We start from the raw sequence: 10,841 nt of genomic DNA, 5'->3' as shown, positions 1-10,841 counted from the left end.
GCTAAGGTGCTTGCTGTAAGAGTGAGCAAAGTTCCAGCTAGCCGTCACGGGCGGTAAGAAGGAACTGAGGGGGTGGGGGGGTCGGTGGGGCCCGATGTTGGGCGCCATGAAGGCGCCACTCCAGAGGGCGCCCAGGCTGACCCTATGGACGCTGCTAGGGGAAAAATCTTCTGGCTGGCGTGCACGCAGTGCGCACACACCTGACTGGAATGGACATGGACAATCACTCGAAGAAGAGCTAAACACTTTAAAAGGGATAGTTTGATAAAACACCGTCAAAAGCTTTGTGCTGTACAAAAACATTGCACTTTTTTTCCTTGTTCTAAGTCTGACTCATCAGCTGGTGTGTGTATACATTGTACAAAGTTTGTATTCAACAGTTCAGATTTCTACAACTGTACTTATGAAAAATGTCAAGGTTAGACCAGGTTGCTACTGTGCTTTCTTCAAATAATGAGCATAATAGCCGTGGAGCTGATCTGCAGCTGTAATCATTTGGCAGTGAAAGCCGACTGAGCCATGATAGTATGAACCGTGATGCAAACCTCAAGATCTGTTTGCTGCTACTTGAACACTTGTCATAAGACTTTCAAATTGCAACCTGTAATTTCCATTATGGTTATTGGAACTGGTCAGAAATTGGGTTTTTCCATGGGAAAACTTCGACTTTTGTTTTTATATTAAAAAAAAAAGACTTGGTAATTTTTGGACAAAAGCTGCTGAAAACGAAATTTATTGGGTTTTTGGTTTTCTGATGGAAATCAAAATTTTTCGAAGATGAAAATGTTCATTTAGTCAAATAACCAATTTTCTGTCACAAAAAAAAAGTTAAATGGAAAATTTTCAACCAGCCCTAATTATTATTGTTTAAAGCCAAGAGTGTGGCCTAATATTTTTGTGCAATTGGTCTGTACACTGACTCTACTACACCAGAGTAATGAACCTGATCTTTGGCACCCCTACTCCAAAAACTGGTTCCTCCCATACATTGTTGTATTGAGCTGTCCAAGGTAATATTTCTATGTGTGTTATGAATATCCACATGGATATCCACTTTGCCAACTTCTCAAACACTAGCTTCTTTGTTTATCTAATGGTGCCTCCGCTGATTTGAAGCAGGGAAGGCTCCAGTGTCCAAACAACGACCATATTCATTTTTTTGTGGTGCTGTGAGATGTAGCTGAACTGCTCACAGCTGTTGTCCTCTGTGTAATATACACAGGGCTATATTCTCTTATCCACTAATGGGAGCAGAGTCGAACCTGGTCGAGTCTGAGGTCATGGGGTCATGTTGCCTCCACTGTGCTTCCTTCTTATCCTATGGAGGGCTCTCCCAGGGCATGCTGTAGGGTTCAGATTCTGAAGGTCAGGAAGGGGTAAGGCTGGGGGATGTCTCCCCAAATCCCTACAGCGATTCCTGACTAATCAAATGCTGATTCTTCCACTGGGAAGAATGGGATTGTGCTCCAGTTGGAAGGGCTGGGATGGCTGTCCCAGGCCTGAGCAGGACTGACAGAATCTGGGCATGAATGAAGGTGACATGTGGTCAAAGGGTGTGGGGCATTGTGAGACAAAAATGTCAAGTGCTCATAGTGACTGTTTGCACTGGAGGTGATGAATGGCTTTTATGTTGGGATTTTTGTGGTGGATTATTTTGCATAAGGTTTCTAATAATAAACAAACCAGCCCTGAAGAGGGGTATTATTGAGGCAAGAAAGCTTGTGTGAGGTTACTGGAACCAAGGGAAGGAAACTGAAGCAGGGCATACCTGTCATATCTGTCATGCTGGGGCTTGTTGCAGGAGGGCGCTCCAGGCAGGGTCGCTCTATGATAGTCCCATACACTGATATAGCAAGTGCACTGACAGACCTCCAGGACTTACACACGCCACATCTGACATAACGAATAACTATATTTAATAGTTACATACCCCTTTTCATCTTTAAAGCCCTTCACAAACATGAACTAGTGAATGTAAATATCAGTCAACATAACTGTGTCTTGTGTAATTCCTCGCACACTTATACAAACATGGTGGAACAGGTTCCTTGCTGCAGCCAAAGGCCTCTCAGTGCCAGGGGGGTGGGGAGCAGACAGGAAGTCCGGTGTGGCTTCCACGATTCTCTGCCTGTCCCCAGCACAAATTAGAGCATCATGGCGTTGTTCCTACCTGAACAAGCTGGTAATGGTACCCAAGGGGATGTTCACTAGTTGAGGAAAGATGGAATATAGCCATGTCTCCTCCCCCCCACCCCATCTCAGTCCCTGACTAATCCCTGTGGCAAGGGCTGTGTGGAGAGAGAATGGTGTGGGAGATAGATAGGACAGCTCTTCTTTGAGTGATGTCCCTGTGTGTGCTCTACTTCAGGTGATTATGCACCCGTGCCTCTAGTCGGAGAATTTCAACAACAGTGCCCGATTGGGTAGCACATGCTATTTTCCCGTCTCACACCGGCAGTGGTGGTTAACTAGTGCTTTGCACCCAACTTCCATCTTCAGTTCCTTCTCAACCACCCTTGGTCTGAGTCAGAGCTCTGGCAGTGCCTCTGCATGACTTACCTTTAGATATAGGATTAGCAGTATCGTTTGGTAGATAGATTGGTTAGTTAGGAAAAAAAATCTTTTTTTCTTTTTCTTCTCCTCGTAAATAATAATAATAATATAATAATAACATTCATTCACCCCTCTTGCAGGCAACTTCACCCGAGAATGCTTGGGTCTCTGGGCTTTAAGTGTTGCCTCTCCTGCCGAGAGGCAATTCCAGTCTTGGATGGACATTCCCAGTGTGTCTGCTGCTTGGGGGAAGCTCACGTACCTCAGAAGTGCTTCTATTGCCAAAACCTTAAGGCCTGCGCCAGGAAAGTGAGGGACTTTAAACTAAAACTAATCTTTATGGAGAAGTCTCTCTGCCTGCCCTCTGACCCGGGACTGCAAACTTCTCCTGGTCGTCCACCTCAGCTTCTGGCAGACCTCCCTCACAGACCCTATACTGGAGGAACCAGCCTCCCAAAAAATGGGCAAAGAAGAGAGTTACTACCTCTCCTCCAAAGAGAAATGTGAAAAAGATGCGTTCTCCAAGTCTCCACATCATCAGTACTGACTGTGGCATGGCTGAGTACCTATGAGTCGATAGGATTCTCGGGTAGCGCTAAAACCAAAGACCCTAAGCAGGCAGGCTCACAAAAGGACTGCAGAGACAAGACTGCTCCTTCTACCATGGCTGCAGCAGCTAAACACTCAGTACTAAGGACCTCTGCAGTGCCTCCGCTTATGGCACCATCTTCTTATGGCACATAGCGCAGATTGGCACCAAAACCTGCTTTACCTCCTTTAGCACAGTCATCTTCGGCACCGATACTCCCAGTGCTGCAACAACTCCCGCTACTGTAACAATTACCGCTGATGCCATCTTCAGCATTGCAACCTTCTGAAACGCAGCAGTTTCTCCAATACAAGGACTTTGTAGTTCCTACAGCACTGGAATCACTGTTTCTTGGTACCAACATAGCTGTGGTACCATTCAGTACCATTATTACACACGCCAACAAACAGACCTGCCCCTCCCTTTCCTAGCGAGGAAGAGGACAATGAGGAGGGAGATGTTTATTCCTCACACTGCTCTTCACTCATCTAGGGAATTGTCAGACCAGACCTACAGAAACAGCCAGGACACCCTTGCAGGGCTGACACCAGGGGTAGTATGGACATCCATGGATGCCACCACCAATGCCATTCCCACCACAGTGGCCATGTTAGGACCCATGGACTATATATAGGCAACATTATTCCAAGCCTCTCAGCACCCCCAGGAAAAGACTAAGATGCTCTCCATCAGCATCAGAGGTGGGGGCCCCCAAGACCTCTGAGGAGACTTTTGAGGAAACAGAGGAGGCTCTAGATCAGGAGGCCATTCCAACAACTAACACCTCCTCCTCTCCAGACGAGGCCATCACGCCTCCACCACCTACAACAGGAGACCATTTTAAACACTTCCAGGAGCTGTTTAAAAGAATTTCAGACACACTCCAAATTTCCCTGGAATAGGTTGCTGAGTCCCAACACAAGTTGTTCGGCATATTACATATCTTAGACTCATCCAAAATTGCCCTCCTCATAAATGCGGCACTCATGGATCCCACCAAGATAATCTGGCAGACCGCTGCAGCAACCCCTCCTTCTTGTAAAAGGGTGGATAAGAAGTACTATGTCCCATCAAAGGGCCTAGAATTTCTATTCTCACAACCCCAATCAAACTCATTGGAGGAACAGGGCAGGCAACTCCACTCAAGGACTATCCCATATGATAAAGAATGGAAGATTGGACCTCTTTGGTCACAAAGCCCACCTTACAGTTCAGAACAGCCAATTATGAAGCATTGATGGCAAAATACAATCACACAGATTACTCCAAAATGTCCCAATTTATTGACCTCATCCCTGAAGATAAAAAAAGAACACTTTAAGTGAGTCATCTCTGAAGGCCATCTCCTGGCAAGAACAGCTCTGCAGGTATCCTTAGACGCAGCAGACACGGCGGCAAGATCCATCACAAACACCATAGTGATGCAGTGTGCCCCTTGGCTCCACTTCTCTGGGCTCCCAAAGGAGGTACAATCCACCACAGAGGATCTGCCTTTGGAGGACCAAAATTATTTGCAGGTAAGACCGATGAAAGACTCCACACATTGAAAGACTCTAGAGTGACTCTTTGGTCTTTAGGCATCTACACACCTGCACAAAAACAAGGCAGCTATTACCCATCACAATGTTCACGACTGGCGCCTTACACACAACTGCAAAGGCAGTACAACACCCAGAGGCAGAGGCAAAGACCCTGTAACAGGGTGGAACTTGCCACCATGGCGCCTCCCGCTGGCTGTCCTGGGAATTAGCTCTCAGCCCTGCCAGTCCGCCTTCAGCTAGTTGTGTCAGGCCTGTCATCACTGCTGTCTCCACTCTTTGGACCCACATTGCTCCCTGGACCACAGCATCCTCTTCTGGGCACCGTCCTCTGGCTATGCCCCAACTCTGGTATCTCCCTGCTTCTGGGGGACCAGCAGTCCTTAGTCCCGCCACTTGCTTCAGTGGCCAACTGCAGTCTAAGGTCCAGCCCCTCGCCTCAGGAGAAAACTGCAGTCTGAATACTGGCCACTTTCCTCATTGGCAAGCAGGATGCGGGCGGGACCCAGGACACCTGCTACTCTGGGTCCCGACCCAGGGACCCTATAGCCAGCAGCCACCTACTGCCCTCTTCCAACCTGCTGCCTATTTTCCCTGGGCCACTTCCCTCATAGCCCTAGCCCCTCTCAGCCCTTGTAGCAGCCTAGCAGTGGTCAACCAGCCTGACACTCTGCTGCCCCTGCCCAGCACTGCTCTATCTATGGTGCTTCTTCAGGCAGCCAGTCCTCCTCCCTTGCCTTCCAGGGAGAGACTCCCTTTTGCTCTGCTGAGCAGCCCTTTATATATGGCCCTTGCCAGCCCTGATTGGTTGCTCCAGCAAGCCTTCCTCCATTGGTGGGTTCACTAAGCCCTTTCCTGATTCGTGGGTTCTGCGCAGAATCCCTGGTGCTTCTTTTAACACCTCCTTCTTCCTGTGTGGGGCAGCTGCCCCAACACATACCCACAAGACATAGGCCTCTCCCATCTCAACCTCCTATGTCGCAACAATCTGGATCGAAACATCAAATTTGAGGGTTTGGTCGAGAGTCCGAGAGACTTCCCCCAATTCCAGGTGCTCCACTACCCACCCTCCTCCCCTTTACTTCAGAATTCTCAGAAGGATCTCAGTGATAGAGAAAGAACTGGGGGAGGTTTGCTGCACACCACTTGTTAACTACCACTGCCGGCACGAGACTGGGCACTGCTGTTGAAATTCTCTGACTAGATGTGCAGCGGCGCACGATCGCCTCAAGTGGAAACCCACAAGAGAGACACATCTCAAAGAACCTCAGTTACAGCACAGGGTGAATAACCTTCTCATCTACGCCTGCTAGGGATTCCCCTACAACATGGTAACTCCCAGCAGGTGGGAGAAGCCCAGATTCCATCCCATTTGCACTACCTGCTTTGTGCAAAAGGAGCAAAGAGAAGAGAATGTAATCTTTCATATTGCACACAATTTCTAGGCATTACACAGAGAAAAGGAGAAGGATGTGGGTGGTGGTGGTCGGGGACTCTCTCCTCAGGCGGACCGAGTCATCTATCTGCCGCCCCAACCGGGAAAACCAAGAAGTCTGCCGCTTGCCAGGAGCTAGGATTCACGATGTGACAGAGAGACTGCCGAGACACATCAAGACCTCCAATTGCTACCCCTTCCTGCTTCTCCACGTGGGCACCAGTGATACTGCCAAGAATGACCTTGAGCGGATCACTGCAGACTATGTGGCTCTGGGAAGAAAGATAAAGGAGTTTGAGGCACAAGTGGTATTCTCGTCCATCCTCCCTGTGGAAGGAAAAGGCCTGGGTAGAGACCGTCGAATTATGGAAGTCAACAAATGGCTACACAGGTGGTGTCAGAGAGAAGGCTTTGGATTCTTTGACCATGGGACGGTGTTCCAAGAAGGAGGAGTGCTAGGCAGAGACGGGCTCCACCTAACAAAGAGAGGGAAGAGCATCTTCACAAGCAGGCTGGCTAACCAAGTGAGGAGCGCTTTAAACTAGGTTCACCGGGGGAAGGAGACCAAAGCCCTGGGGGACGTGCGATACCAGGAGGAAGCACAAGCAGGAGAGCGCGAGGGGGGGGGGCTCCTGCCTCATATTAAGAAAGCAGGACAAACAGCAAATTATCTCAAGTGCCTATACACAAATGCAAGAAGCCTGGGAAACAAGCAGGGAGAACTGGAAGTCCTGGCACAGTCAAGGAATTATGATGTGATTGGAATAACAGAGACTTGGTGGGATAACTCACATGACTGGAGCACTGTCATGGATGGATATAAACTGTTCAGGAAGGACAGGCAGGGCAGAAAAGGTGGGGGAGTTGCATTGTATGTAAGAGAGCAGTATGACTGCTCAGAGCTCTGGTTTGAAACTGCAGAAAAACCTGAGTGTCTCTGGATTAAGTTTAGAAGCATGAGCAACAAGGGTGATGTCATGGTGGTAGTCTGCTATAGACCACCGGACGAGGGGGATGAGGTGGACGAGGCTTTCTTCCAGCAACTAACGGAAGTTACTAGATCGCAGGCCCTGGTTCTCATGGGAGACTTCAATCTGCTGGGAGAGCAATACAGCGGTGCACAGACAATCCAGGAGGTTTTTGGAAAGTGTAGGGGACAATTTCCTGGTGCAAGTGCTGGAGGAACCAACTAGGTGCAGAGCTTTTCTTGACCTGCTGCTCACAAACCGGGAAGAATTAGTAGGGGAAGCAAAAGTGGATGGGAACCTGGGAGGCAGTGACCATGAGATGGTTGAGTTCAGGGTCCTGACACAAGAAAGAAAGGACAACAGCAGCATACAGACCCTGGACTTCAGAAAAGCAGACTTTGACTCCCTCAGGGAACTGATGGGCAGGATCCCCTGGGAGAATAACATGAGGGGGAAAAAGAAAAGGAGTACTTGTGGCACCTTAGAGACTAACCAATTTATTTGAGCATAAGCTTTCGTGAGCTATAGCTCACTTCATCAGATGCATACTGTGGAAAGTGTAGAAGATCTTTTTATACACACAAAGCATCCGATGAAGTGAGCTGTAGCTCACGAAAGCTTATGCTCAAATAAATTGGTTAGTCTCTAAGGTGCCACAAGTACTCCTTTTCTTTTTGCGAATACAGACTAACACGGCTGTTACTCTGAAACCTGTCATGAGGGGGAAAGGAGTCCAGGAGAGCTGGCTGTATTTTAAAGAATCCTTATTGAGGTTACAGGGACAAACCATCCCGATGTGTAGAAAGAATAGTAAATATGGCAGGCGACCAGCTTGGCTTAACAGTGAAATCCTTGCTGATCTTAAACACAAAAAAGAAGCTTACAAGAAGTGGAAGACTGGACAAATGACCAAGGAAGAGTATAAAAATATTGCTCGGGCATGCAGGAGTGAAATCAGGAAGGCCAAATCACACCTGGAGTTGCAACTAGCAAGAGATGTTACGAGTAACAAGAAGGGTTTCTTCAGGTATGTTAGCAACAAGAAGAAAGTCAAGGAAAGTGTGGGCCCCTTACTGAATGAGGGAGGCAACCTAGTGACAGAGGATGTGGAAAAAGCTAATGTACTCAATGCTTTTTTTGCCTCTGTCTTCAGGAACAAGGTCAGCTCCCAGACTGCTGCACTGGGCAGCACAGCATGGGGAGGAGGTGACCAGCCCTCTGTGGAGAAAGAAGTGGTTCGGGACTATTTAGAAAAGCTGGACGAGCACAAGTCCATGGGGCCGGATGCGCTACATCCGAGAGTGCTAAAGGAGTTGGCGGATGTAACTGCAGAGCCATTGGCCATTATCTTTTGAAAACTCATGGCGATTGGGGGAGGTCCCGGACGACTGGAAAAAGGCTAATGTAGTGCCCATCTTTAAAAAAGGGAAGAAGAAGGATCCTGGGCACTACAGGCCAGTCAGCCTCACCTCAGTCCCTGGAAAAATCATGGAGCAGGTCCTCAGGGAATCAATTCTGAAGCACTTAGAGGAGAGGAAAGTGCTCAGGAACAGTCAGCATGGGTTCACCAAGGGCAAGTCATGCCTGACTAATCTAATTGCCTTCTATGACGAGATAACTGGCTCTGTGGATGAGGGGAAAGCAGTGGATGTGTTGTTCCTTGACTTTAGCAAAGCTTTTGACACGGTCTCCCACAGTATTCTTGCCAGTAAGTTAAAGAAGTATGGGCTGGACAAATGTACGATAAGATGGATAGAAAGCTGGCTAGATTGTCGAGCTCAACGGGTAGTGATCAATGGCTCCATGTCTAGTTGGCAGCTAGTATCAAGTGGAGTGCCCCAAGGGTCGGTCCTGGGGCCGGTTTTGTTCAATATCTTCATTAATGATCTGGAGGATGGCGTGGATTGCACCCTCAGCAAGTTTGCAGATGACACTAAACTGGGAGGAGAGATAGATACGCTGGAGGGTAGGGATACGATACAGAGGGCCCTAGACAAATTAGAGGATTGGGCCAAAAGAAATCTGATGAGGTTCAACAAGGACAAGTGCAGAGTCCTGCACTTAGGACGGAAGAATCCCATGCACCGCTACAGACTACGGACCGAATGGCTCGGCAGCAGTTCTGCAGAAAAGGACCTAGGGGTTACAGTGGACAAGAAGCTGGATATGAGTCAACAGTGTGCCCTTGTTGCCAAGAAGGCCAATGGCATTTTGGGATGTATAAGTAGGGGCATTGCCAGCAGATTGAGGGATGAGATTGTTCCCCTCTATTCGACATTGGTGAGGCCTCATCTGGAGTACTGTATCCAGTTTGGGCCCCACACTACAAGAAGGATGTGGAAAAATTGGAAAGCATCCAGCGGAGGGCAAAAAAAATTATTAGGGGACTGGAACACGTGAGTTATGAGGAGAGGCTGAGGGAACTAGGGATGTTTAGTCTACGGAAGAGAAGAATGAGGGGGGATTTGATAGCTGCTTTCAACTACCTCAAAGGGGATTCCAAAAAGGATGGCTCTAGACTGTTCTCAGTGGTAGCAGATGACCGAACGAGGAGTAATGGTCTCAAGTTGCAGTGGGGGAGGTTTAGGTTGGATATTAGGAAAAACTTTTTGACTAGGAGGGTGGTGAAGCACTGGAATGCGTTACCTAGGGAGGTGGTGGAATCTTCTTTCTTAGAAGTTTTTAAGGTCAGGCTTGACAAAGCCCTGGCTGGGATGATTTAGTTGGGGATTGGTCCTGCTTTAAGCAGGGGGTTGGACTAGATGACCTCCTGAGGTCCCTTCCAACCCTGATATTCTATGATTCTATTAAAAGAAGGCTATTGGCTGAGCTGCCTACAAAATTAGGAGATCTTCTCCTGCCACAATAAGAGCTACATGACTTTCCCAGGGACTTCTGAACATGTCTGAAACAAGTGGAATAAGATGGGTGGGGGATGGTCATACTAAGGGCTTGTCTACACTACGTGCTGGATCAGCGGGCAGCGATCAATCCAGTTTGCGGGGGGAGAGTTGATTATCTAGTAAAGATGCGATAAATCAGCCGCTGAGTGCTCTCCTGTTGACTCCGGTACTCCACCAGAACAAGAAGCGCAAGCGGAGTCGATGGCAGAGTGTTAGCTGTCGATTTACCGCAGTGAAGACACCACGGTAAGTAGATCTAAGTACGTCGACTTCAGCTACGCTATTCACGTAGCTGAAGTTGCGTATCTTAGATCGATGCCGCGCCGTAGTGTAGACAAGCTGTAAGACTATTTATCTGGTGGATTCACTAGCTGAACAGCGAAGGTGAACAGTTACAATTGCAAGTTAAGTACTGTATATCTTATTTAGTTGCTATTATATCAAGTGCACAGTTCCCTCCACCAATGACACCGCATATACCATCTGCCAAGGGAGCTGTACTGACAGCCCAGTGTCAGGAACAAAGTGTGCTGTGCGGGGATGAAAGATCTCTGAATCAGCTTTGCTCCTGGAACGTGTGTCTCAGATTACACTTCCTGTTATATCTTTGTTGTGGTAACCTGTTACAAAAACCAAACAAGCACCTTCCATGTTACATAATGCACAGCAGCTTGTAGTGATTGCTTATGTGAAACAGTAAATTCAAACAACTGTGTTCACTGTTTGTATCTATGCCATTTGTCTCTATGCACGTCACTCCATCTTCTAAGTCTCAAAATCTAGTACACAAAAATTAAATATATGTAAACTAAAGGACGTACAAACTTTATACTTATTCTTCTGTACTCCCACATC

The 10,841-nt window shown here is 47.8% G+C and overlaps 1 long non-coding RNA gene across 1 annotated transcript in view; it reads left to right on the top strand.

Moving 5' to 3' along the window:
- Window positions 1-4,120: 4,120 nt before the first annotated feature.
- The window catches only part of LOC141986833 (uncharacterized), a 40,204-nt gene continuing 33,483 nt past the window's right edge, over window positions 4,121-10,841 (top strand). The window contains exon 1 of the long non-coding RNA XR_012639374.1: window positions 4,121-4,659. This is a non-coding gene — a long non-coding RNA (uncharacterized LOC141986833). The remainder of the gene's footprint in view (window positions 4,660-10,841) is intronic.

This window comes from Natator depressus, chromosome 1 (assembly GCF_965152275.1).
Source record: "Natator depressus isolate rNatDep1 chromosome 1, rNatDep2.hap1, whole genome shotgun sequence".
NCBI classification, from domain to species: domain Eukaryota; kingdom Metazoa; phylum Chordata; order Testudines; family Cheloniidae; genus Natator; species Natator depressus.
Note: the sequence above shows the minus strand (reverse complement) of the source record. Positions and strands in the feature narration are given on the sequence as shown.